Below are 27,348 nucleotides of genomic sequence, written 5' to 3'. Positions count from 1 at the left end.
ACAGTTTAATTTAATGGACAGAACATTAAAACATGCCACATTTGTATTAAAAATAAATGGTAGAGACCAGATACCTGAAAAACAGGCAGGGAGAAGTATCTTCCCCCCCCCCCCCCCCCCCCCCCAATATCTTCTTTAACTCTGCAAAGGCTGTCAGAGCCAGAGCAGTGGGTAATACAGAAAAATGTCACTTTAAATTGAGGAGTTTATCACTTCAGCTCTCCTTTCCCTCTCTTCCCGGGCTAGTCGGCGTCTGTCAGCATAACCCCATCTCTCATTAGCGCCAAGGCAGAAGACGAGGCAGTACTGGGGCGATCTGACAGTTCAGGCCCTGGTTTTTACAGATTGCCTTTAGCAGCTGGACTTGTCAGACATTTTGGGTAGAAAGAGCAGAAATGAAAAATGGAGGAATCTGATTATGGCCATAAAACTCACCCAACCCCAAAAGGATGCATAGCTGCTCCAGAAACCCCAAGCAGATATTTTAAGGCATTTGCAGACGCGGGGGCTGATGAGGTTGCTGCCAGCAGTAATAAACTCCTGCGATCCGATCTCGGCGTACGCCCAGCCCCAGCCGGCTGTTTTATTTGGGTGAGGTGCGGAGGGCAGAAACTCTTTTTGTTCCATTTTCCCTCCCAATGACAGGGTCCGCACAGAAACCCAACAATTCAGGGCTCTTTTTAAATCTTAATTTTATTGCCATTCCCTTGGGGGATTGGCATGAGTGCAGTTTTCTGCACTCCTCGGGGTTTCTTTGGGGGACAACAGCGTTTTGAGATCTCAGGTTGTCATTACACAGCTATATTAGATAAAGCACTTAAAATGCAGCCTTTATCACCCAGAAGAAGCCGAGGTGGCCAGGAAATACAGGGATGCCTTGCTAAGCCGGTATTGCAGCGCCACAGCATCCGCTCCTCTGCCCCTCGCAAGCCAGCTTGGTCTCCTCCTGGAGGTGGGGGACTCAGAAAGCAGAGGCATTCTGTATTCCTGGCCTGAATTTTACCTTTTACCGGAATTTTTGATAGCACGGACACAAGTTTGGCATTTTGCTGTGTTTCTGCAATGGGCAAACGAGGATGGTTTCAAGCTGGGGTTGAAACAGTGTGGGAGCAGATTTCTCCTCCCACCTCAAAACCTGGGCAGATATATCCTGAAAGCAGAGGGACGCTCCGACCCCAGGCACTCGTGATACCTGCACGGACACATAGATGAACATCGTACGGCCAGACAGGAGAGCGCTGAACCAGCACCAAACTCAGTTTCTCCACTGAGTTAGTTGGCGAGTGGTCACCTCTCCAGCTGGAGGTCAGACGCAACCGTGTAAAATGTAGACAATGAAGCTCACCAGGTTTGTAAACCGAGACCAGCACAAGGAGCTGTAAGACGAGGCTGCCTAAGCCAGAAACCTCATTCCCGAGAGCCCGACTTGGTCCGCCCTCAGTGACCCTGAGACAGCTAAACCTCCATTTAATCGTGAAACATCAGACCCTGCGTCCTTCCTTGGTCATCCCAGCCAAGGCCAAAGTGGCACAAGGAGTTTAATGCTGAGACTGGGTGAAAAATTTGTTTGCTGACCTGACAGAGGCTGAGGACGCTGGAAGGGGGAGAGCCAGGGCTGACATGGAGCAGTGAAAACCTAATGGCTTTTAGTGCTTCTCATTTATTTTTTCCAGTTACTTGGAATACTTTCTTCAAGGATTTTGTTTTCCTTTCTGCTTTATTGCAATTGCCTTTGATCGTTTCAAATTATTAACATTCAAAAATGAAGCATGTTTATCTCTTTCCAATATTCTTCACAGGTGTTTCCATTCAAATCTACCCAATGAACCCAACCTGAATTAACTGATCTGACTAGGCACTTTTTAGATAAAAGCAAAGGCAAGGAGACATTCCTGCGTTTGCTGCTGCTCGCTGACACCCACCAGGAGCCTCATGCTGCTATTTCCTAAAATAATAGGAAATGGTCCCAAAGAATTAGCAGCTTCTCCAGCCAGACCCCTCCTGCCCATTTATCAGAGGATGCCCCGCTGATACTAGCAGCAGCAGAGCGGTACTGGTTCATCTCCTGTGGTTTACCTGCAGCTCATGAACAACCACTGCCGAAAGCAGTGCCCCCTCAGGCACACCCATCACGGCACTGCCAATGCCCACCGCTACACCTTCACTGCCTTCGATCAAAGAGAAACACGAGGAGCAGTTTCGCTTGATCTGAAGAAAGCTTTTGACACAGGTAACTGTAGCATATTAATTAACAAACTTCAGCGCCAAGGCTCCTCTGATGCAGCTCTCACAGCGTTTCAAAGCTGCCATGCAGGAAGAGGGAGGGGACAGGGGTTGCCGTGCATGGGGAGGTTCATGCCTCTAGGTCCTGCACCATCGTGGAGACACAGTGTCCAGGCACAGGACCGGCAGCAAGGGTGGTGGGCTGGCGTGCCAGGAGGGGATGGAGCCGCAGCAGGCTGCAGCTGGGCATCCTCCACCCCCCCAGCCAACCTTGCCCTCGCATTAACTTGCAGCCCTGATAACCTGCAGAGGGGTTTCTCACTATGGTTTGGTTCTGTGAACTTTTAAGGAGATAGGAAAACTTGGGTTAGAGCAACCCACCTGCAAAATGCCTGCCTGGCTGTGGGGGCTGCCCAGCTCCCACTGCCCCACGTCCCGGTGTGGCTGCATCCATGTCTGGACTGGTCATGTTCTTGTGCTCCTGCAGAAACCTGAACCAAAGGAAAATGGGTCACGGATGATAGCAATGCCCCAATGCACAGCAAGAGCAGGCCATGGAAATCGGGTCAGCTTCTTCTGGTGTAAATCAACACTGCTTTGCTGAAGCTAGTGGAGTTAAAAGAGTGCAAGAAAGACCAAAATTAGGTCATCAGACGCACAGCTCCTTTTATGCAGCAATGTAACCCTCTTCCTCCTTATTACTACTCCTTTGCACAGTCAAGTAGGTCAAAAGTATCTCCTGTCAGGCAGCTGGATCCACTGAGGTAGCTCTGAAATATTCTCCAGATCAGCAGATATCAGGAAAAGGCATCCCTCTCCCCTCTCCCACTCTGGTCTCTCTGGTTGCCCATCTGAGCACTGGTCTGAGGGGGAGACGGGCGCTCAGGTGGGGGCTAATGAAGGGAGAGGACTAAAGCACCCAAAAAAAAAGCTAATTTCTAAATCTCCCATTAGTTGCACTTGCCTTCTGTGTAGAGTTTTGTCATGGGCTGTGCTTGCAAGGGACATCACAGACACAGCAAGGAGCTGCTCCGGTGGCCCCCAGCAACCCCTCAGCCACCTGCGCTGGAGCCCGGTCCCCGAGCAGTGGCACACGTTACTGCAGAGACCCGCAGCCTTCCCGCACTGCTGGGGCTGGGGTGCCTTTTCCTTCCCCAAACCTGCTAGCCCAGCTAGCACGCTTGTCTGCAGTGAGCGGGGCAATGGCTCCTGTGTCTCTCTGCAGAGCCCTCTTCCCCACAGACCTATAGATACACATCTTACGTGCCTTGAACCAGTGAGACCAAAACAACTGCTTCACACCCACTGGAAAAGAAGCATAATTGAAACAAACTGGAAATAAGATTATTAGTGAAGCAATCCAGCTTCCTATTTTCATTCACCAGGAGTGGTGCCAAAAGGTAACTCTGAAGCCGGAGCAACTCTGCGGAGAACCGTGGTGCAGTCAGCAGAGCAGCACGGGAAGCACTAATGTGGGTGAGAAATGGTCTTGAATCACTGAACACGTTGTTCGAGCTGTAATGATTTTGTGATTCTGACTGAGAACTTTCTGCCTGAATCATAAAATAAATAAGGGTCCTGGAGCATCACAGTTTTGTACCAGCAGCCAAAGGAGATGAAATCATGAGACTCTGAAATCCAGAGCTGCTCCCAAGTTTGGCAACTCCCCTCTGCGGTGAGGAATGAAAGCCCTGTGCCAAGTCAGTCACAAATCATAAACAATCCCAAAAACGGTGACTTCTTCTCTCACCAGCCTTTTTCAATCTTCTCTTACTCTTCTCTTAAATCGCTCCGCATCTTGTGTTTGCCTTATCTCGTATCTATGCGGAGTCTCTAGTTGTCTTCAGACCATCTGCAGTAGGTGACTAACACATGTTAGCACCAGTTCTCCCACTGGGTGCCTATGGAAGAGGGATATGACAGGCTGGATAGTGAGGGGCCTGAATTGCTTATCACATGGAGATGTTATTGTAGTAACAACACCCACGTGAGACAGCGATAGTAGCAGCCAGAATTTGGTCTAACAGCAATAAAAATGAATAATATTAATTTCTGCAGTTATTTACCACTCACAGGCAAATTAGTCATCTCTTTGCCATACCTGAGACAGTAGATGCCACAAAATACCTTCAGTGCCATCTAGCTACTATGTTACATGAAGAGACAGATTTGCAGCTCGTGCTAATTGCCATAAGGCCCATCAGTGGCACGATGTCCTTTTGCACCAGCTGACGCTCTGCCCTCAAGGGTCTAATCAGTACGGTAATGAAAGCCACAAAGATAATTCTCGAGTGTAGAAAACTCCGCTGTAAATGGCTGCTTATCTAAAGTACGGCAAAGCAAATTCCTCAGAATGAAGGCTAAATAAATAAATAAATGCACACACCCAAAACCCACAGGATGTTTCCTTATACTTTTAAAGGCACTTCAGTATTGCCACCCTCTCTGAACATTGCCAAGGAGGAACAACAGCATTTTTTGCCTTTAGATTTTGTTTTATGAAGACATAAAGAAGCTGTGGAAAATAACTCCGTGGCTGTCTACATAAAGAAGCTGTGGAAAATAACTCCGTGGCTGTCTACTTGCCTCAGGTTTCATGCCCTGTCCATTATGGAGGTGCTTGAACTTGATGATCTTAAAGGTCTCTTCCAACCTAAATGATTCTATGATTCCAACTGATTCTACTGGAATACTCTGGTCTCTGATTGCGTGTTGTCTCCAGGACTGCTCGACTTTTGTAGAAAATACAATAGTCTCCATAAGCACATGGACACATTTTGCTGATGGTGGCTTTACTGACTATCTGTGATGACTGCACCCATGATGTATGTCCACACCACAACCGAGCATATGTTCTGCCAGGCTGGTGGCACGCTGGGAGGCGGGTGGGTAGTGAGTGACACAGCAAGCACATACCTTTCCCTGAATAACTCCCACTGAACCGTCACTGTGTGGCAGTGAAAGTTATGGTGACCGATTGTCATGTGTAACATGGAGAAATGGAACTATGAACTGAGGGAGCCCAGCTGGGGCTGCCTGCATCAGGCTCTCGGCACAATGAGCAGAGGCTGCAAGATGCAAAGGAATGAGCTGGTGTTTCATTTTTTCCTCCTCTGGCCCAGACTGTGGACTGTTGCCACACAGTCTGGTGTGTCCTGGACCATGCAGAAAGCTAAGAAAAGCAAAACACAATTAATTTCAAAAAGAGGTTGTTTTTATGACATACTGTACTTTGGTGAGGTTATTCCATTTATGGTGTAATTTGTCCAGATAAAACCTGTCTAGAAATGACCTTATGGTCTGGGTATGGCGCTGATAGAGCACACACGTGTGCTTATGCTCTCACAATGTCAAACAGCAATGCTTGGCCAAGGATCAGCTCCACAGATGGAGCAGGCAAGTGGTCCTGCTCACTCTGTAGGTCTGACCCTCCACTGGGTGCACGTTCATGAGAAGGTGAAATCAGTCCCACCAAGGAGAGCACAGGGATAGTCCCTGGCTGTGACAGCAGTGCACATCTGGCAGCGATGCCAAACCTGCTGATGGCAGTGAGACGTATGTCAGAAGAGGTTGGTGCCTGTCGGAGCACGGTGAGGACTTTCATCTCCTGCTTGGAGTTCTCACTACCTTAATGTGGGAGAGTTTATCCAGGCAAGACCAGGTTATCTCCAGGAGCAAACAGTGTTGACAATTTCAGGGAGCCCAGGCCAGCTTCTACCAGCTGACAATCTGTCTACAGCATCATGGTTTTTGGAGCATATTAGCAAGTGAAATTAGTGCTGAGGAAGATACTCATCTTTGTACGGATGGACCTCAGCAGGATGAGGTGGGTCTTAAAAGGAGCATCCATATGGCACCCACCAGGAGGCTTTTGGTCGCCACTTCAGGCTTTCACTGTGAAAGGTAGATCCCAGCGTGGCAAAAGCTGGCTGTTCAAGCAGCAAAGGGTTCAGCCCTCAGGTGTCCCTCTGAGCTGGAATTACCATACAGACACTTAAATAAAAATGAGACTGGCATTCGAACCTGACACCACATCTCAATCCAGGCTTCGCTGATTTACACCAGCCAAAAAAGAGACCTGACCTACAGGGCCAAACCTGGCCCATGGCTATATCCAGGCAGCTGCAGTGATTTAAGGGCTCTGTCAGTGACAGTCACCAATGGGTCTCATTGAAAGCCAGATTTATCTTGTAATCTGCACTAGGAGGCGTAAACTGCTACTGCTGCTCCCACACAAAATAAATCAGTCCAACGCAGCCGAGAGCTTGTAGCTATGAGCGTCAGCCCTCGCTCTGATTTATATGTCCTTACGCTAAAGTCAGTGGTGGCCAAACACTGGCAGAAACCTTCCCCTCTCACCTACGTGGTTGACACCTTGGGTTAACATCAGAGGGACTTTGAGAGCCGGGTGGCAACAGGGGTCAGCGTGGGGACCCGCCTGCTCTCTGAGCTACAGCCGGGCAGGTCTGTAAGGTCTCTGGGGCCTTCTGGTCAGGCTCACGCTCTAGCTGGCATCCCCAGGCTGCCAGGCCCTGCCTGGAGTTTCCCCGTGCCACGGTGCTGTGGGCAAAGTGCAAATGAGTGGCATGGCTGTCCTGCCCGCGGACGGGGCTCCGCTTTGCTTGGCAAGGCGTGCGGGAATGCCTGAGCACGTGGGGTTAACTCAGCCTTTATGCTCACGGTTATTTTAGGCATCCTTCTCTGGTACTGAAACACAGGTTAGCAAAACTCAGGAAGAAGGATAGTAGCATAGTAACTGCTCACATGTAGTCACAGGGAATACATGCCTCTAATTCTTCACATCCTTACTGTGAGCTCATTTCAGCATCTCTCCCCTTTGGGATTTTTTCTTATCACAAAAAAAAACCCAAACCAGCATTCTTTTTTTTTTTTTTCAGTCCTGCACAGCAACAGACCTCCACCACTCTGTCGCTGCCCTGGCACACTCACTTTGGAGACAAAGCAAAACCCACAGGACACGGGTGAATGTTGAAGGCCACCTGGCAAAGGAATACTGGATTTTGGGAGCCACCCAGATACCCCTTGGTGAGTGCTACCAGCCCAACTGGGGACACAGCCATGAGCCACGGCAAGGGGCGATCCAGGGCCCAGAGGGAGGAGGGTGCTGTGCGCCTGGCTGTGTGAGGCGGGCTGGTGGCAGCCCACAAAAGCCCACACCATTGCAACAAGTCTTCAAGGGTCGTGCTGGAGCCTGCGCATTCCTGGGTGTCGGGTGAAGCCGCAGGGGTTTGGCAGCGCGGCCGCAGCTACGCCCAGTCCCTCCACAAATAGTGTTGGCAATTTCAAGGAGCGAAATAATGTCCTGGCACTGCCAAAAACCACAGTGATTATCAGCAGTGTAAGTAATCAAGTAAAAGCACTTTTCCACAGCCGAATGACCAGATTGTCAAGCATGCAAAGAGTAGTAGCTAAAATTGATTGCAGCTCACATGGATAATTTCTACCAGAATTACATTATTGTATTAAAACAGTAACGCATAATGTATGGCCGTGCATCTCTGCAATAAACATTTTGCATTTAATTTAGAAATCTCTGAGTCATTAGAAAAGTTCTCTCGCTATGCTGTAGAGACCTTTGTGGAGTCAGCAATAGCAGTCTTTAAAAAAACAAGTTAATGATGAAGGGAATCAGACAGATGTAAAATACCTGAGCTGGGAATGGGAGTGGGAGCCGAGCGCTACATGCGCACTTGCCCTGCATGCCAACCTGCGCAGGACAGCCCAGCCCAGGGGACCCGGCCACCCTGCCTTCGGCACCCAAACCATGCTGCTGCACCACAACACTCCACGGACTGTCAGGGAAGAGAGAAAGAGGCAATTTCCCAGAGCAGTTCAGTCAACCTAACATTTGAATGACCTTACAGGGTTGCCTTCATCTCTGCACTGGCTGCAGAGGAGACCACAGATGGGAAAGCTCCTGGAGCGGGTGCACGGGAGGCAGGAACACCCCGCGGCGGCCAGGAGGGAGCCATGAAGAAAGCGGAGGTCTGTGCTCTGCACTGAAGGTATGTTGCTGTGCAACAAGCTCGTAACAGCAGGGGAGAAATCGCTGTTTGATCCCGAAACTCTTGCATATGTTTAACTTCCATGGGAGTCAAATCCCTGGGCTGGATACCCTGCAACCCGGGTGAAATTGCCAGCTAGGTGGAGAGTTGCACCCAGCACGCACCCAAGGTGGCTCTTTGGCACTTTGCATGAGCTGTGGGCTGCTAGGCAGAGATGTCTGTAGTCACAACGTTTTACAGGAGGGAGATTCACTCTGTTCTACCTAAAAGTCACTCTCCATGTGCTGGTTCTCTCCTTCCCAGCGCACAATAACCCTTTGCATCTCCCAGAGGACTTTTTCCTTCAGTAGTAGGCTCCAAAGTGGGCACCGACAACACAAGGGAGCAGCCAAATGGATCTTATTGTTTGGATCCCTCCTCTGAGCCCTTTGTGCTGACAGCAGCTCGTGCAGTCTGCTCGCCGCTGCTCAGCAGGGTGGGTCAGCTGGACACGACAGCCAGCTCATCCAAAACGTGGAGCTCGGTGCTTGATTCAGTGTGAGAGCCGCCATCAGCTGGGGACCCAGGACTGAGTAGCCTGTGCGATTTTTTGTCATCTGAAAATGGGATGATCAAAATGCTGTTTGCAGGCAGAGGCATGGAACGTGGTCCAGCAGTGCTGCAGAGCGCTCAGCGGACTCGTAGGAAAATACAGGTCCCTGAAGTGAGTGTGCATTTTTCCAGAGTCAGCAAAAGCAGCCTACAGACATGAAGTTTATTATTTCTTATATTCATATACTCTTTAAACTGTTCTCTTTCTTTGATCCCCCAAGCTTTATATCCTTGAATTTTACTTGGTAGTCTTTCCTCTCTATGGACAAGGAAGGTTTTAGAACCTTTAGGATAACAAAAGCACTGGGAAAGAGAAAAGCAATGGAGTTTTCAGGTACTGTGCAGAATTGTACAATGGCAATTTGGAGATACAAGTGCTATTTCTAGCTGTGATGTTTCTCTGCCCTGGGACCAATTCCTCCATCACTTCTGCTTCCACCTCCATGGAGGGGTTCACACAGCCACTCTCTCTGCAGAGGCACTTATTATCCATCAAAGTACCTCACACAGTGCAAAAGAGGCATTTTCACGACAAATGTGAGGAACTGGAGATCTTTGTCATTATCTAAACATTAGTAGATTTAATATTTGTTGTTCTCAGCTTCTTGTCCAACAGCCGGTACAGCTCTCCATATAAAGACAAAAAAGTTGATCAATATTTAGCACAGCCACAGCATGCTGTTAATTCCTCCCTGAGAGGGGGGTTTACCAAAGTTGAATCCCAGGAAAAACCTGCAGAAATTATAGTGATTCCAGACTTTAGTGGACATTACTGGGAAACAGAGTGGCTGTACAGACTTCCCACCTCCCATCAGCTGCTAGCAACACAACACACTTCACTCCTGAGATGCACACTTAGCTTTGGGATAAAAATAAGTAAAGGAAGGGAAGGAAAAAAAGCATAGTGATGATTTGTGTATAGTTGATTGGCACACTTGCTGACTCGTCAAGAAAGGCGGAGTGGCAGGGTCGATCCAGTTCAGCCCCTCGGCACGGGGCTGTGGCTTTGCCCCCTCTTCCTGGAAGACGCTGCTTAGTGAGGCAAGGGAGAAAACACAACAGGGAATAACAGCAAAACAGAGTGCAGTTCAGATAAGGACTAATAAAATGCAGTTCTGACATACAGAGCCTGTAGGCAGCTCCTGTGCATGGGCCAAAGCCTCACGTTAAATACATTAGTCAGAAGATGGGGATAATGATACTTTGCTCCTCCGTGTCTGAGGATGGAGGATGCCCGCACTATGCCTGCTCCGAGCGAGTAAACAGCCTCACCCGCCATCCACTGGTGTGAGGGTCTGCTTGGCTGAGAGGGGAGCTTTGCAGCCTGGGCATGAGCATTTTGCTGGTATTAATTATGATCACAATCAATGTGGTGCATGAGTCAGCAGGAATCTGTTTGGCCATGGCAGAAAAGGCAGCTTTGTGTAAACAAGTCCAGCAACAAGGCTTCCTCTCCCACCTGGGAAATCACCCCACCGGCAGGGCTAGGGGAGCCGCCTGGGACACCCAACGGCAGAGCTGCCTGGCACGTGGATTTGGTACCATCATATAGCTGTCAGTACCCGCAGCTCTAAGCAGGAACGCTGTGGAGGAGCCCTGGCTTTGGGGCACAGTGCGGCACAGGGGACCCTCACCCCTGGGGCTGCTGGGGTTGGGGCTACGTGCCAACACGTGGCGTGTGAACAGCCTCCACCTCCAGCCTGCTCAAAGCTGGGTTTTGGTGGCCCTGGTGTCTAACTTGGGCAATCAAAGTGTGAGTGCTGCGTGCCCTCACACAGCCCTCCTGAATCTGCGGGGTGGGAGCACCGTGGGGACAGGGCTGTGCAAGGGGAGGGGGCGGAGAAGAAAACAGAGATGTCAGTGTGTGTGCATGTGTGTGTGTGTGTGTGGCAGTTCAGCGACCACCTCATGTCCCTGCTTTGTTTATTTTGTGAAGTGTAAAACCGCATGGAAGATGTTGATGATATCTGAATGTTGAACCAAGTTAACCTCTCCTAAACAGATTATCTACTTCCTATTAATTTCTAAGAAACTTGGGCTCCTGTGACCAAGCTTCCTTTACAGCCATCAGTGAATTCTAAATTACAAACTGAGAGGACATAATTTTTTGTGAAGAATGCCTCCTGTGCATTTTGCGGGTTTGATTTAGCAGTAGGAAGACGACTCTGAAATATTTGAGTCCATAACAATTAATGAGGATATCCTGGGGTTTACAGCCGTATCAGAGTTCCCACCATGAGTTCCCTTTGTTTTTTCGCACTGTTGACAAACACAAAGGTTGCGTATCTTTACACTCAGTAATTGTCTCCATGTTCACGATAACTGTACAGAGATGCACTGTTTTTCAAGATCCACAAAAGGGCTTGACCTATAAAATTCAATTTCAAATGGTAAAAATCCCCTGGCCACCATAGACACTGGTGACAAACTAATGTGTTATGTTCCATAACGGTCTGTTTTGAGTACTGGCTTGACCTGTAAGTGTTCTAGATACAGCCTGACTAAAATGGGTTTTATTATTTTCCATTAGTGCCTGCCGCAAGAAAATCAACTGGCAGTCCACAGGGGAAATAAAAGTATTTGCCTCCTCTAGATAGCATCTGCTGCAAACGTAAACGGACCCTTTCCCAGCCCTCTCCTTCCTACAGTTTCCTTCCAGCCCTCTGATGTAATCAAATTTCCCAAGATTTGTGCTTTGGTTGCAAGCCCTGAGGCAGGGCGAGGGCAGAAGATGCTCCTCGACCCTGCAGGACCTGATGCTCCACCAAACCCCTGGCCCGGGAACTGGTCAAGGAGAAGCACTGTTGTCGTGCTGAACCGTGGCCGTGCCGGAGGAGGAGTGGGAGTGCAGCCAAGCGGCATTTCCCATGTTTGCAGCTGGACTCTCTGAGATCGGGAACTTTCTTTTTCCCTCTACACTACGCTTGCTCACACTGCTGTGCAGACCCACGCTCCCAGCATATTCCCATCAGGATTTCAGGCAGACCCCCGTGTTGCGCGAGCACGTGGCTTCGTGCAGGCACCGCAGCCAGGGCTGGTGGCATGCCTTTCCTGGACTCATCCGTACGCGGGCACTGCGGCCACACAGGGTACCTCTCCCGATGGGGACACCGGGCAGCTACAGCCTGGCCCTGCCTGCCCCAGGAGGAGCACGGGCCCCTCGGGCCCTCCTTCCACCTGGCTTTTTCTGCCCCTCCCCAGAGAGAGCTTCCCAGCAGTGCCCACCAAGCTCCTTTCATTTCCCAAAATTTCGTTCTCTTTTTAAGGCAAATTATTCAGTTAAAAAAAATCCCCCAGCATTAAAACCTGTCTCACATCGTCTTGTCTCAGTAAAACAATGACATTTTCCCCTCTTTGATGCTCAGATCTAGCTCTGCAGGAAATTTTACTACCATGACTCTTTCATCTCTCTCCTGGTTTGAAGATAAATGATCTTTGGACTCTTCTGGACCTGCATAAATCACAAAAGCAATCTACTAAGAGAGCTGCCTGTGGCATCGACTTCAGCTGGAATTGAAAAGGACAGTCAAAAATATCCATAGTGCTTACACAAGGAGTAACAGAGCCAGGGTAATCCAATGTTTTCTCCTTTCAGCAAGCAGGACCACGGATGGAGAAGAGGACAATAGTGGGACCATGTCCCTGGGGGGATGGCGGCCCCGAGTTGCCATCCTCAGAGCCACTGGGGATCACTGGAGAGAAACCACAAAACCAGGTGACTTCTGAGGACATGGGACTTGCTTCCAAAGACAAACAGGTCCTGGCACAGCCTCCCAGGCCACTGAGTTCAGTCCTGGGTGTCCGAGGTGTGTGACACCACCCCTTCGCGAACTGTTCCCAGCTCTGCCTGCAATCTGGGGAGGGGCTGCCCCTCATTCAATCTCTGATCAAAAGGCCGAGCTCAGAGAGGTGGCACCTTTGGGGATCAAGGCTGGGGTTTAGGAGAGGCAGCTCACCTTGTATTGCAAACCGGTTTCAGCCTTTACTGAGGGTTTATATGCAGGATGGACAAATTCAAATGGTTGCTGCTCTGTCAGTCTTGGCATCATCTTTTCTACTCACAGAAACTCCCTGAACGTCTGACATGATGGAGATGACAACGGAAGCACCAGAAACTTGGCTTGGGAGTGGGGTGACAGCCTCCGGGCAAGACCTCTCCTGCATGTAATCTCCATGAGAAACCACAGGGGAAGAAGGGCAGCACGTGGCCCGGGGAAAAGCGGGTGGTAAATCTCACATGTCTCACTTAAGGCTGATTTGGCAAACCGGAGAAGGGAGCATGTGGGGAAAACATGCTGTCCCCTGAGCTTGCTTGAGAGATGGATATGGGATGGGCAACGATGGCCACCTCACAACCTGCCACAGCAAACATGGCTTCAGCTGCACATGGAGTAGGGTGCTAACGGGAATGTGGTGCTTGCCCTGGGATGGGCACCGAGGGACGGCGTACGCCATCCCTTGGTCCCTGGCCCAGGCCACTGGCAGGTTGCAGCTGCAGAAAATGCTGCTCCAGCAAGCAACTGCTCCTGGGTGACTTGTGCTTTTCCCCGGGTGGAAAGGTGGGCTGCAGGAGCTATTTTTGCATCTCTCCTCACTTTCACGCAATTGCAACCGAATACCACAAGCCCCATCAGCCCTGAGCAGAGTGCGTGGCATTGCTAATGTAAAGCACTGTTTGCTTGCAGGCAAGGAGACGGGGTTTCTCAGTTCTTTTTTGTTTTCCTTAACCAAATTTTTAATGCTCTATTTGCCAATTAATTGTGTTGCTCATCACTCCTTGCAGTTTGGGAACATCTGCCGAGATCATTCACGCTGCGTTGCTCCCCACTGAAGTGTTGCTCCCCATTAACAAAGGCGTTATCTTGAAACTGGATTTAACATAGACCCCCGTGACACTCTGCTCCTCCCAGTCTGATACAGCACTTCATGATCCTGTTTCCAGTCGTAAGATTATGATCCACAGCAAAATCATTTCAGTGCATACACATGCCCAGCTATTCAAATAGCTTTTTACAATAAAGCATCACCATCCAGTACAGTGACCAATCCACCAGGGAGTTAGCAAGCAACCTTGATGTGTGACAAGCAGCACGTGGCGGCTGGGATGCGGGGACACCTGGCATAAAGCAAAACAGATGATGCCCTCTATTCTTGCTCCATCTCGCGTGGTGTTGCATGGGCATCCCTCACTTTCCCATCTGCTTTATCCAACTCTGATCACCTTCATTTAACAGGTAGAGAAACAGGAGCCAGTATGTGCCATGAGAGGTGGTTTTGGGAATAATTCTGCTTTTTTCTATCATGGAGCTGCAAACAGAAGCAGCACCTTTCTCCAAGCTCTGAGCCCTTCTCCTGGGATAATGAAATCAGTAACTCAAAGCTCTCCATGCAAATTTAGGGATTCCTTTGCTAGGATATCTTTACCAAAGCCTGTGAAAGTCAGGCCTGATTTTCATAGCTGCTTGATTTTTCCCCCTCTCTTTTCTGACTTGGAAAAACTTGGAAGTGTTTGTGTGGCATTTTCCACATGTGGAATTACTGACCTAATTTTGGGTTCTTCCATCCTTTTATTTTGGTACAGCCAAATAACAGCCTCTCGCCACAATGCATTTGTGGGAAACGCCAAAGGGACGTTAGCCCAGAATGAGACCTCGTGAGCAGGACGAGGACAGTCAGGGAAAATGGCCTGAAAAGCGATGGATGGAAAGGCAGGAGGAGGAGGGATGAACAACTCCACTTCAGTGGGGTGTTGCACGCGTGGAAGGGAAAACGCTGACCATGACATTTTGCTCTCTTCAAGACTGATTTCTTTACGTCTTTGTGTCCCTGCTGACACTGTGGTCCCCGGGACCACTGGGCTCCACGGCTGACCCCCGAAATTACGTTCTCCCAGTATCTTCCCGTAGCACATGGAAGGAATTTCCTGTTCTGCTCACCTCATGAGGAGGTGGCAAAAAGGCGGGGGAGGATTTTCAGCTTCTGAGAGATTTGCACTATAAAATAGAGGGACTTACACGAAACAAAACCTATGGGAGTCAAGGGAGGCTTGCTTGGGCTCCTGTATGTGACATATTTGTTGAATGCTACATAAAAATATGTAACTCTTTTTGTGCCAGTGCTGTGGAAATTCAGAGCAGACTCTCACCTGCTGCAAATCAACGGATCAGAAAAGATCTGCCCTCTGTGTAGTGGATCGAACTTCTCTGGCGGAAGAATATGATAAATCTACCAGTCCATGCCCACAGGAACGGTAAGTATGCAGGACACAAGCTACACACATGACACACACAGCCCATCCCTTCTCGCCTGTGCGTTCCCCAGGGCAGGACATATGAGGGTCTTTGAAACTTTTGGTGGCTTCACTTGCCCAGTACCAAAATTTTAGGTCCTGAAAAAAGCACGTTGCAATGCAGAAGAGAGGTGTGAGCTGACATAACCAGCCCCATATTTTGACATATTTTTTCACCCAGAACAGGGGAAAAACAGTGAAGGTCAACGTGCTCCATGAGCCCCCCGCGATGGCTGGACCCCCGCTCTGTTTCAGTGAGAGCAGCCCACGAGGGGCCACAAGAGGGGCTGGCAGGGATGGGGGCTTAACTTAGAGATGGGAGTCAGAGTCGTGCACTTGGATCTTTATTACAAATCAAGCGTGTTCATTTCACAGAAACTTCCTTTTTCTTTGGGTGATTTTCAAGGAGAAAAATACCGCTGGGCTTCAAGGCTTACTGAATTGCTCATGGGAGTGAGTGCTGGTAGAGTCCAGCAACGGGTCCAGGAGGCTGAGCTGGTGGCCAATACCGTCTTTCTTGCTGAGACGCTTAGGTAGGTGTTTTCAGAGATGGAGGACAGCAGACCCAGCCTTCACCTCACATTCAGTTGTGTTTGTGATTTATCAAGCAAATCTTTATGGGCTCTAGGGTGCAGTTTTATTAAAACGTCCTTTTTCCCTAACTCAAGAGGATGGTTACAAAACATGCTGAAATTTGTTTTTCACTCTTTAGGGCTTCCAGAACTTCATGCTCATCTATCTTACGTTATTTTTCTTTCTATTTGTGGTTTTGAGGTCAGGGCTCCAGAAATGTTAACTCTTCAAATGAAGTTCAGAGCCAAAACCAAATTCTTCTTGGAGGAAATACCAAAATTTCTACTGGTGCCTCACAGCTGAAAAACATGGAAATGAATATATGGTAATTGATCTCTCTTTCTGATCAAAAGGTACCTCAGTGAAGTTATGTACTCATGGAAAATGCTGTATGATAGTGTTGGTTGGATAGCACAAACAAACACAAACTTTCCCACAAATATTTGCTCGTCTTAAATTAATCTGCTTGGTTCTGCTCATAGCTTGCCGGAGTTTATTTTCCACAAATATTCTAACAGGAGCTTGTTGGCAAGAATACACATAGAAACTGCTCAAGGTAATATCTGAGGAAACTATTTCTGAAGGTCTGTTTTAAGGCCAGCAACCCTAAACCCCTGCTATTTTCATGCCTTTGGACTTGCCAGCCATGAGGAAAGGGCAGCATTCCCCTTGAAGGAGGCCAGGCACGGGGTTGTGGCTCCGAGTCATGAGTCAGATCCTCATACCCCCTCTGCTCTGGAGAAGATGTTGATTAACCAGTGACAGCTGGAGAACTGAGACTGCATTTCCACGGCCAGAGGAAAAGGACTCTAGAAATAGCCTTCCCCACTCCCTGCCTTTGTGTTATGTGAGGGCAGGAGAACCAGGGGTCTCTTCTTTTCCCTCCTGCCTGGATGCAGATGACAGCTCAGCACTGAAGGGATGGTATTGCAACCACAGGATGCAGCATGGGTGCTGAGCCTGCAGGTTTGGGTGTACGGCCTGGCTGCACCCCAGTTTTTCTGTCCCTGGTTTTAGCAGAAAGGCAGCGCTGCGGACCCTGCTGAGGAGCTCCCCTCCCCTCCCCTTCGCTTCCCTGGACACTTAGGAGACCAAGATCCTGCCGGAGCAGGCTTCAACATGAATCCTCCAGGCAGTTTATATATAGCTTGAGAGAATCAAACAGCATTATTTCAAGTTCATGACCTAGTCTTCGTATTCCTTGTAGCAACCACAAGGCAGCTCAAGTCCAATTTGCACTGTGAATGCCAGACTGGGGGCATCTTCTCTCTTTGGTGCTTGAGCAATGGAGCAGATCCCTGGGGAAGCCCCGCAGCACTCTTAACTTGTACTGCAAACCAGGGCTGCTGGGGCTGCATCTTCCAGCTCACTGCAGAGCCTGACGTCTTCAGGTCTGGCTTCATTCTGATCACAGTGTTTGCTCTTTTCCTTTTTTTTTTTTTGTTTTTTAACCTGGTTACCCTTTGAGGGAACGTCCATGATGTTGAAAGCATTTTGATGGAAGTAGGTATTTCATTGGTAAAGAGTTACAAACTTATCCTATCAGCTCTATTAATAGTATTTAGCACTTATTCAGGTATCTTAACCAGAGTTTCTCAAAGCATTTTATGGAAGTTTATCATTGGCCCTCTTCTAGACTGATCTGTCTAAACCTGAGCTGGAAAGTTTTTAATTTCACTTTTAAATTACCATTGCCATACCAGAAATAGGCCTCTGTGAGTTAGTTACACTAGTACAATCAGGAAATGAAACAATGTCTCATGATGTATGTCAAAAATTGGGCAGCACAAGCTGGCTACAGCCCCCCCGGACAGGACAGAGCACTGTGCCAGGAATTAAGAGATTCTTCTCTGCCACTTTCCCAAGGGGCTGTCTGCAAGTCTCCTCATTTCATGTCTTTTTTCTTCCTCCTTTAGGCTGCTGGGTGTGTTCAGACTGGAAATCCTCTGGAAAAAAGCATGGTGGCCTCCTGCTGCCATTGCCACTAATGCTGCAGGGTGGAAGGGCCATGCAAATAATTTCTGAACAGGAGATGTGACAAAGTGGAAGCAAAAACGACAAGCATTTTTGCGGAAACACTGCTTGAAAGCATTTTAACAATTCTTTTCTTTTTTAACATCTTTTAAAAAAAAAAGCACAAAAATTACTCATTGGACTGACTTACAGAGAAGAATGACTTGCAAAACACGGTCACACGCAGTCGTGATATTAGCAACCACCCCTTCAACACTACAGTTACGTAGGCATTGAATGCGAAAGGCAGAAGGCTATGTTTGTAAAGGAAACCGATTTTTCATAGGTTACTCCCTCCACAGTGGGAGACCACAGATTGAGAAGAGCTGACTACCCTTCCGGTAGCAATAATGCAATTATGCTATTCATAGTGAGAGAGAAAAACATCGGCTGATTTTCTTTGCATCATAATCTGCTAACCTCAGAATTAACCTTGCTGGACACAGATCTGTTAACTTTTACCATGCTTCTCCAATTAGTCTGAGACAGAAATAGCTACCCACAGCTGTTATAAATTGGTATGTTCCCTGATGATGCTTGGTGCTACCTGCAGAAAAAAGTTTCTTGTTTTATTCTGTGCCTTTTTTTTTTCTTCTTTTTTTACTGTTCTTAATATACTTTCATTGCAAACTGATGGTATTAGACAGCTCTGCTTTGCTCTGCTTGCAGTGGAAGGCAGACATGCTACTTGAGTGTGCTCTGTGACAGTAACTTCATACCTGATATTTTTGTTTTAGGAAAAGGAAGGGCGGAGGGTACTCGCAGGGCTGTGTAGCTGTAAGTGCATCAAGTTACAGCGGAGCATGCATTGCACTCCCAGCGCTAACAGGGAGCTGCAGAGCCTTAGGTGTCCTCTGCCCAGCCGGTAATGATGGAAAGAAAGGGACTGACTGACTTGAGGCCAACAACCTGAAACCACCTGCTCACATGCAGTGACAACCATGGTTTTCGTGTGTGCTCGGAATGGAAATCCCCAAATCTGCAAACGGCAGAAAAACGGCAAAATCCCCGAATCTGCAAAGCCGCCTCTGCAAACTGTTTTATATATGTACAAGCACATGTAGATCTTCAGAAACACATTAACTGAGGCCTCTCTGATCTTTCCCACACCTGTTCAGGACTCCTGAGGGCTGGTCATCACTGCTGAAGGACATTTAAGCACTGGTTGAATGTCACATCCACAAAGTAAAGATTTCACACATCTTTTTGAGCCTTGGTTGAAAAATGAACTGAATTACCAACAGTCAGATTATGTCCTTGGGACGTAAACATGATTACAGAAAACAAGTATGGGAAGATGTTTAAAGTGAGAACAGTGACAGTAAAAACCACACGAACTGCTGACTGGGTGGCAAAACCACTTCTATGGTACAGCTGAAGCAGCCCAGACGCCAAGATCATCTGCACAGCCCTCGGCCATGAGACATCCAAGGCATTTGCCCGCAACCTTCGTGGAGTACAAAACACCCAAACCTGTCCGTTCATGAGGCCAAGCAGAAGCAGGTGCACTTTGGGAAGCTGCATCATTGCAGGGCACCTTGGGGTGGGAAACCCCCCCACCCCCCCCACCCCCAGATCCATGTACCCCACTCGCACAGCAGTGTCCTGTGCTGTCTGCAGGCTGGCGCATGATTGGGAGCCACCAGGCACACAGCTGCTTTGCCAGCCGGCACAGAACTGGCCACAATCCTCCACCTGCAGCTGGGTCGGTGGGTAATACTGTTGGGGCTTGGGTTTCTTTTCCATAATCTCCAGTGTTGCCTTTATTTAGAACAAATGAAAGCGCTGAGCGTCTCCAAAAGCTCCAAATAGCTTGTGTTTTCTCACCTTATGCCACTCGTGCCCTGCATTACTCTTTTGTTTGCCTTCCCTTGCCCTGCATCTAGAGGAGAGATTACAAGTTGCACCATCAGCAGCCAAGCAAGGTCTAAGCCACAGGGAAGGATCTGAGTCATCTCCCTGAGAGAATATTTTAGCCATACATCATTGTTTGTTTTCAGGCAAACCAGTACAATTATGCAACATAAATTCTTTTAAAGCATTTGGGGCTTCAGTTCAATTTAAAATCCTGTAGGTTTTATGGCCGGAATGAGTGATTACTAAGTATGTGCATACAATTGAAGATTTGGGAAGAAGCACGTGGGGAAGATTAAAGGGCATGTAGAGCCTCACGCACACACCGGGCAAACTCTGACCAGGCTGTAACAGAGGATGGGAGATCTCAAGAGCCCATGTCAAAAGGTGGGTTATGATATTTATGGCTTCAGAGCAGTTTTGCTCTCCCAGGTGCAGTGAGAGTTTTCTGTGAGCACAAGGCCTGGCTGTGATCTCCTGTGAGTGCATTTCCACGGGCTTCAGTCGAGCTGGGTGACTTTGCCTAGATTAACTCCTGATTTATGCTCACTTAACTGGGGATGAAAATCTGATCTATTTAAAAACAAGACTCGGTTACAACAGGAATAGAGGGAGACATTAAAATTTCTCCAATCTGGATTTTATCACTCCAGGAAGGTGTTAAACCAGAGGTATAAGGCTGCCTGTTGGCCCTCGGGCAGGGAGGATGGCCGGGGCTGGGGACACAGCCCTGGCACCTTGAGGCCATTTGACTCCTCACCCTGACACAGACCCGCCGTGGGGCTGTGGGGAAATCACAGCCATTGCTGAGATGCTTTTACCACCCCCCTCTGCCTCCTTCCCCTCCTTAGGCCGGAGACCACATGAGGGTTTTGTCCCTTTGCCCTCACAGGGTGACGAAGGCTCCTGTCTTACCTTCCTTTTCCGTTGCTTTAATTAACAGGTAGAAAACTAAGCCCCCCCCTTCAAGCACAAACTCCATGCAACCTACTCCTGGGTGAGCAAGAAGCAAAGTCCAGGTAAGTAACCTCGAAAGCTGCATCCACATCCAAAGACCTCAGCACCTGCACCGAGAACCAGCATGACTGCTCGGTGCCGAGTGTAACTGCTGGTCCTGGGGCTGGTGGGGCAGGTGGGGCAGGAGGCAAACGGGAGCAAACACAGACCCAAGCCGTCCCCCCTGGCACCCAGCTCAGCCTCAGCACTCATCAGTGCTGCCTGCTGCAATGGAAAATATCCATAGTTATTAAAACATTACCAGGAGCGGGATGAAGGAAATCAGTAACTCAGCGCTTGCAAAGAAAACCAAATCGTCAACAATAGATTTTTTTATCATCATCATGATGGCCACTACTATTTAATGACCCAGCACTCACTGTCATGCTGTTATGTGAGACTCAGCCACCACTGTACAAACACGTGGGCCTTGTGAACTGCAGACCCCAGTGAGAGAACCAGGAGCTAGAGATGTAACAAACAGAAAGCAGAGAAAAAGATCCCAAAGCCTGGCTTAATGTGCTTTCTTTAAAATGTACTCTCAATGAAGGCCTGGCAAATAAATCACAGTTTACAATGCCAGCTGCCTATATATTTATTTCTCCGGCTGTATAAAGGAGTAGAGTTTACAGTATTATTTTTTTCTCTCTTTTTTAAGGGGAATATACAGACAGATTTGTATCTCCACATTCATGTTTTACTTACACAGATGCAAACTCCACTAAAGCTGGGGGAATTATTGACAACCGATACTGAGGCAATCGAAGGCCAGACTCTGACCTATTGATTTCCTCGAGATTGCACGGGACGTATGTAGTTCATTGCAGAATACAGTCTTTGTTTGTTTTATTACTCAATATATAACAATGTGGAATAAAGAACAATGCCGAACTGCACAAATGCCTGAGGATTTCTCTTTAATTGAAATCAGGACTGGGAACATCCTTGTAAATCAAAAGCAGTCAGTCTTTGAGAAAATTCACTGCTTTTGCAAAGTTTACTTTCAAATGGGATTTAACTTTAACTCTTTGTCTCTCACACCAGCTCAGCTAAATAATTTTTAACGATTTCTCTGAAGTGGCTACGTGCTATCCAATGGTCTGAACAATACCAGGCACAACAGATGCTGGGCAGGATTTTCATTTATATTACAGCTGTGAATAGTAGTTGAGAAAAATCAAATACATGTTAATTATTGGAGATACTCCTCCTATCGGTCCAAATCCGTATTTTTAAAAAGCTGGATGCTCTTCTGAATCAGGATTTTGATTCGGTTTATTAAGAACCTATGGGCTCTCCTTGTAAAATTATGACATAGATCTGTATTTTACTTAAGTTTGAGGATACTTTAGATTAACTTTTAATTCAGAGCCCTATAACTGCAATGCAGAGTGCAGGCAAACTCCACCAGCAGTTTGGCTCCAGCTCCAGCCCCCTCTGAGAGCGCTTCAGCCCCGATAAATGGGTGCCAACCACAGTGAGCAGAAGAAACATCTAAACTCTGATGTCCTAATTAAAGTCCCCTCATTTCCCACATTGCTGCTCCCTGTGCGTTATGAAACATCCAAACAACAGTATTTCTGCTTAGCTAAAGATTTCACAATGGGACTTTCCTTCTTCAGCTCTATTTTTCCAAACTCACATTTTCAGAGGCTCTCATTTCAGTGCGTTTATTGGATTGAGATTGCCTCGTAATTTTTTATAACAAAAGGGTTCATCCTTCCAGCCTATTGTAAATGGGCAGCACACAAAGCTAAGTTAGCAGCAGCAGGCTGCAAGAGGATCAGGCTATTAAGATTAATGCAACAAATTTGAATTCTTCCATGCCCTCCCTCCAGTAACCCATCTGTGTGTGCGTGTGTGTGGCTGGGAAGGAAAAGAAAGGGCTCCTATGCTACAGATAATAGCAAACGCTAGTGAAGAGGAAAAAGGAAAACACTGTTTATCCCTAGCAGGAAGATAATTGATCTATAGTCTGCACACAACTGGTCTCAAAGCAGCCAGTAGCTACACAGAACAGACTGTAGCTAACCAGAGCCCAAACTAGCCTGTCAAACAAAAGCTTTATAGGGACACCAGGGAGAACAAAAGTAGCACATTTCATTCCTTCATAATAAATCTTCCATCTTTATTGCGCAGAGATGTTTTGCTCCTGAGCACACCGTGTTTCGGAGCGGAGCCTGCCCCCTCCACCCCCACTGAAATGCTTGATGGTGACCCAGAGCATCCAGCCTGAGCCGAGCTGCTTTATCGGGCTTTGGGTTTTATTTTTGCTGTGCACAGCCAGGCCCAGCTGTTCTCTGCATCCTCAGACAGCAGCAGTTCTTGGGCTCCAGCTCTATCACGCTCTATTTTATGTGAGCTAAAGGTAATAAAATAACCATTTCTAAATTTAACTAGCATTACATAATGCAGCTATTTATTATGTAAAGCTGCTGTTTACAATGCCCAGAATATTGATCGCTATAAAAAATGCAATGCAGCTAGAGCTTGTATAAATTAATGTTACTGTTTTCCTTTCTTTTTGTTTAAAGGATCAATCAAAGGTCTAATTTGTTCTTGTGAATTCACCTCTGCAAAGCACCAGGCAGTGCATTGTTTACCGTCATTCAGGCTCACGTGCAGCACTCAGAATCTGGCAGAGGATATGTAAAGATGACAATTTGTTCATTATCCAAACCACTGGAAAAGGCAAATAAAGCATACTAACCTGCTTTATTTCAAATCAGGTCAATTTTTTTTTTCCTCAGCTATAAAGCAGCGTTGGCAACCACTTAAGAATTCCAGCATTATGACTGTATATCATCATTATCACCTACAGTAGATTATGAATAGGTATTTTCTTACAATAGCACATGAAGCCTGAGAAAATGAAAGATGTTTTCCTATTCTTTAGGCCTTCTGGGGGTAGAAAGAGGGATGGAAAAAGAGAATTAAATATTAACAGAGTGAACAGATCACTAAGCAAAAAAACAATTAAATAGCACAGCATCCATTCAACAATAACACCAAATCATGATGCAACTGCTGAGCGTGGGGTGACATACTAATCATGGATTAAAGGGACTGATTTGTGTCTCATGAGTATTCATGGGCAAAACCTGATACGTGCAAACTGATCTCGGGGAAATATGTTTTGTGGGAAACATGAGGTTATACTAGTGTCTGAGCAAAATGATGATGACTTTTCTTGACTGTGCCTTAGGGACAAAGGAAATATTTACCTTTTTATCTCCCACTTTCTTTTTTTGTGGAGCTGTTTTCCTCCTCTCTACAGAATAAGACACAGGGTTTTTTTCCCATCTACCTGCTCACCCTTGTACTTGCCTGTACAAATACAGGTGATCATAAAAAAACACTCCCATCACTTGATGTCACCCAGGAAATCAAAGGTTAGAATGAATCACGGCGCATACCATTGTGGGCAACATTCCCCTAACGGCACCCAGTAGCCACTGGTTCTGAAGATGAATCACCCTATAAACAGAGAATGAGATGGTATAAATCCAGCCCCATACCAGCTGTGCTGTCAGCGATTGCACATGACTCACCACATGGGAAAGAAGCCATGGGACAGCAAATAGAAAAAAGTCCTTCCTCGGTGGGAGCGTCTTTTCTGTACCACTAGAGTTGCCAGGCTCAGCTTCAGTGCAAAGGCTGCTGTTAGTCATACAGTACCACACAACCTTTTTTCTTCCAGTTACCTCCAGCTTGGGATGAAGGAAAATTAAAAACACTAATGGGCCTAATTATGGTATCCTGGAGAAATTTCCCTTATAGACCAGAGAAGACCCCAAGAAACCAATGAGTTCAAACAGTGCTGTATAGGGAAAAGGTCAAATATGCTAAACAGCTTTCTTACTCCACCAAAGTGAAGATGGTCACACACCCCTTGTGGAAAGCCACAGAGCTCTGCAGCTCTTCCAGGATCACTCCTGTCTCCGGCTCCTACTGCTCCTGGGCCTTGCATCATGGGACCACAAGCCTTCTGCTTGCCTCCAGCCACTGTCAAAGCCATCTGGTAGCAGATACAAGAGGATCAGAGCTACCTAGGCCCTGCTAACTCCTGGGGTCAAGGACCAATGTGCCTTCTCTGCTTTACTCCTCATTCTCCACTCTCACGTTTCTTGCTCAACATCCACCTGCCTTTCCTTAGTCTCCTTTCAGCTCCAGGAAAGAAAATCTTTAGTGGTGCCTGAGCACCAGCTATTGCCATGCAGGCAGGGGGCCATGCGCTTTGTGCAAAAGACTCTTGGGAGATGATCCTTTGCAATATTTTCCACTAAACAACTACCCCAAAACAAGGAGGCCACTCATGACTTCAGTGCCACTGGGGAGGCCATTGCTGGGCATCCTAAGGCATCTGATTTACGTAGCTCCAGCCCTGATAGCACAGACTGGTTTCTTTTCCCCATTTTACAGTTTGGAAAGTCCCCAATTCTTCCATCTACATCCTCGTCTTTGCCGTCAATCAATGATGTCAGTGAAGGACTGTTGGTTAATATTGAGATTGCTCTTCTCAATCACTTTCTGAGCAGTTGTCTTGCTTTCAGCACAGTGAAAAATCCAGCAGTTAAGGCAGTACATTTTTATAATCTTAATGGAGCTCATACTTTAAAGTTTAAAGGAGCTTAAACAGTGGGAAAGCCCTGTGGAAAATCCAGTGCTTTCATATGCAAGTCAGGTTTTTGGTTGTGTGTTAGTTGTTGTTATTTTCAGTAGCCGGTGTTTCATTTCTGTTCAGAAGCAAATGTAAAAAAGCAAGTGAGCAATTTATAATGAAATAATCAATGCCGGTGGTGAATTCTCACTTAGCCTTGCCTATGATCAGAAATTTCTCTTGGGGGCAGCATTTCTTACAGAGATGGATGGATTTATTTTCCATCTTCAAAATGTTTACTAGCACATCTAGATCTCCTGCTTCAGCCGTACTGCTGGTTGAGGGCCAAGAGCTCCCCCCCTAATGCCAGCAGGGGAGAGCAGAGGCATCGCAAAGTGGAACAGCAACCTGAAGACAACACAAAGGCAGGCCACTGTCTCTTTCCCTTCCCCTGAAACCCCCCACTTAGCAGCTCTGGGTGGAGCATTCACGAGAAACTTGCAGTTTACCCAGCCTACCCTCCATGGGGCTTGAGAGCCCCTCCATCCCTCCAGGGTGGGCTTCACGGAAGCACCAAAGCTCAGGCTGCTTGTAGTGACACCAGGCACCAGGGGATAACTAATGCTGGTGACTGTCTGAAGCTCTGTCCTCACTGTAAGATGAAGCATGTGGAGCTGACTTCAGGCTGCTGAAAGCCCTAAGTCACCGAACATCTGCCCACACTGCCTTGCCTCCTGCCCTACGCCTTAAGGGGCTTGCTTTAATGGTGTGGGAGACAGACAAGTCTGCTGGTGAGTAAGTAGGCTGGGGACTACGCCAAGGTGACGGAGAAAATGTAGCCAAGTCATGCTCTGTGTAGTTCGGATGCAAGAGGCTGCCCCACACACACGCCAGGAGGTTGCAGAGCTATAAATGTTTAATTGCTTTCCCCACATCAGTCTCAGTAGGTGAATGAAACCCTGCAAGGTGGATGGGAGAAGCAGATGCAGTGTTTGCTTATGCTCAGGACTACAGGCTCTCAAACCCTGCTGCGTTCTCAGGAGCATGCATCCAAACTAGGTGAAAATATAGCTGAGGATAGCTAATTAACTGTGTGGTTGTTAGCAGTCCGTGAGGACTCAACTTCACCTGTCAACTAAACATGAAGAATGCGGCTGAGGTTCAACATCTTGAAAAGAAAGTGTTGATGAGCAAAAGACTGAAGAAACCAAGCAGCACATTGTGAGAGATGGAAGTAAGAGCAGAAGGGTGTTCCTGCAGGGAATAGTCCCATAAACCTGGATGATTACACAGCACAAAATAAACTGAGGAGCTCTGCATCAATGAAACTTCACAAAACTTGCCAGGCAGGATGTCAGGAGTTCAGTATTTATCAACAAAGCCATGGAGACAGTTGTACTTACAGCTAGGCTAATCACGGGAGCTCCAAAATAGACGCTTCTGAAAGCAAGCAGAGATAAACCCAGGCCATTTTTGGAAACTGTGCTCTTCTTTTTTCCCTTTTGCTAGCTCCAGACCATCTGGAAACTGAGGTGACTGATTTTCATCTTGCTTATGCGACCGTAAATCTGAAGCAAATTTAGCAATGGCAAGAAGGTGATGTGGGTGTAGTGGGCTGGAATGCCTGAGAACCATCTTTATTGTTATTATTAAGCTGTAACTGCATGTAGGACTATAAATCAGCCCACCCTGCTGATAATGGAGTGGAGGTAGCACTACACTTTCCTAACCAGCCCGAGACCGGTAGGGTTTTGTGGCAACGCACACTAGTGAGTGCCTGAGCTCTTCATGTATTAGGAAGAGCCGTGGCTCGCTCTTTCCTGTCACTGGCGTGGCTGGGTCACTAAACCGCCTCTGCTTTCTTCCCTGACAACTGGATCTTTGTCCCTGCCTGTGTTTGGCAGTGCTTCTCTGAGCAGATAGTCTATTCTGCAGACTTTTGGACTTGTTAAATACAGCAGCTTTTCACATGGGGAACCGAAAACCTTCCTGCAGAAATGAAGCATAACAAGTGTAGCCCGCCTGAATTATGGTAGATGTTGCTGGTTACCTTTACTCACTGTTCCTAGGTTTGAGAGGATGAGAATCTTACAGCAGAGCTATGCACTTCTGCTTGGTGCTGTGGAAGATGCCTCTGGCCTGGTATCCCTCTCCACATCCATGCACCATAGGGCAATTTCCTC

The 27,348-nt window shown here is 47.5% G+C and overlaps 2 long non-coding RNA genes across 4 annotated transcripts; both read left to right on the top strand.

The window, feature by feature from the left end:
- Positions 1 to 1,311: 1,311 nt before the first annotated feature.
- On the top strand, positions 1,312 to 15,103 carry LOC130158435 (uncharacterized). 2 transcript variants are annotated; one of them, XR_008825291.1, is made up of 5 exons: positions 1,312 to 2,230; positions 7,122 to 7,269; positions 8,109 to 8,249; positions 12,436 to 12,555; positions 12,905 to 15,103. It is a non-coding gene; the product is annotated as an uncharacterized LOC130158435 (long non-coding RNA). The 2 variants fall into 2 exon arrangements; XR_008825290.1 differs by having other exon boundaries at positions 1,313 to 2,230; positions 12,436 to 15,103.
- Positions 15,104 to 15,507: 404 nt separating this feature from the next.
- LOC130158360 (uncharacterized) lies at positions 15,508 to 26,575 on the top strand. 2 transcript variants are annotated; one of them, XR_008825260.1, is made up of 5 exons: positions 15,508 to 15,662; positions 15,904 to 16,027; positions 17,619 to 19,956; positions 20,513 to 20,588; positions 21,224 to 26,575. It is a non-coding gene; the product is annotated as an uncharacterized LOC130158360 (long non-coding RNA). The 2 variants fall into 2 exon arrangements; XR_008825259.1 differs by having other exon boundaries at positions 20,513 to 26,575.
- Positions 26,576 to 27,348: the final 773 nt, after the last annotated feature.

This window comes from Falco biarmicus, chromosome 13 (assembly GCF_023638135.1).
Source record: "Falco biarmicus isolate bFalBia1 chromosome 13, bFalBia1.pri, whole genome shotgun sequence".
Lineage (NCBI taxonomy): Eukaryota > Metazoa > Chordata > Aves > Falconiformes > Falconidae > Falco > Falco biarmicus.
The sequence above is the reverse complement of the archived record's forward strand: the minus strand, read 5'-3'. Positions and strand labels throughout refer to the sequence as shown.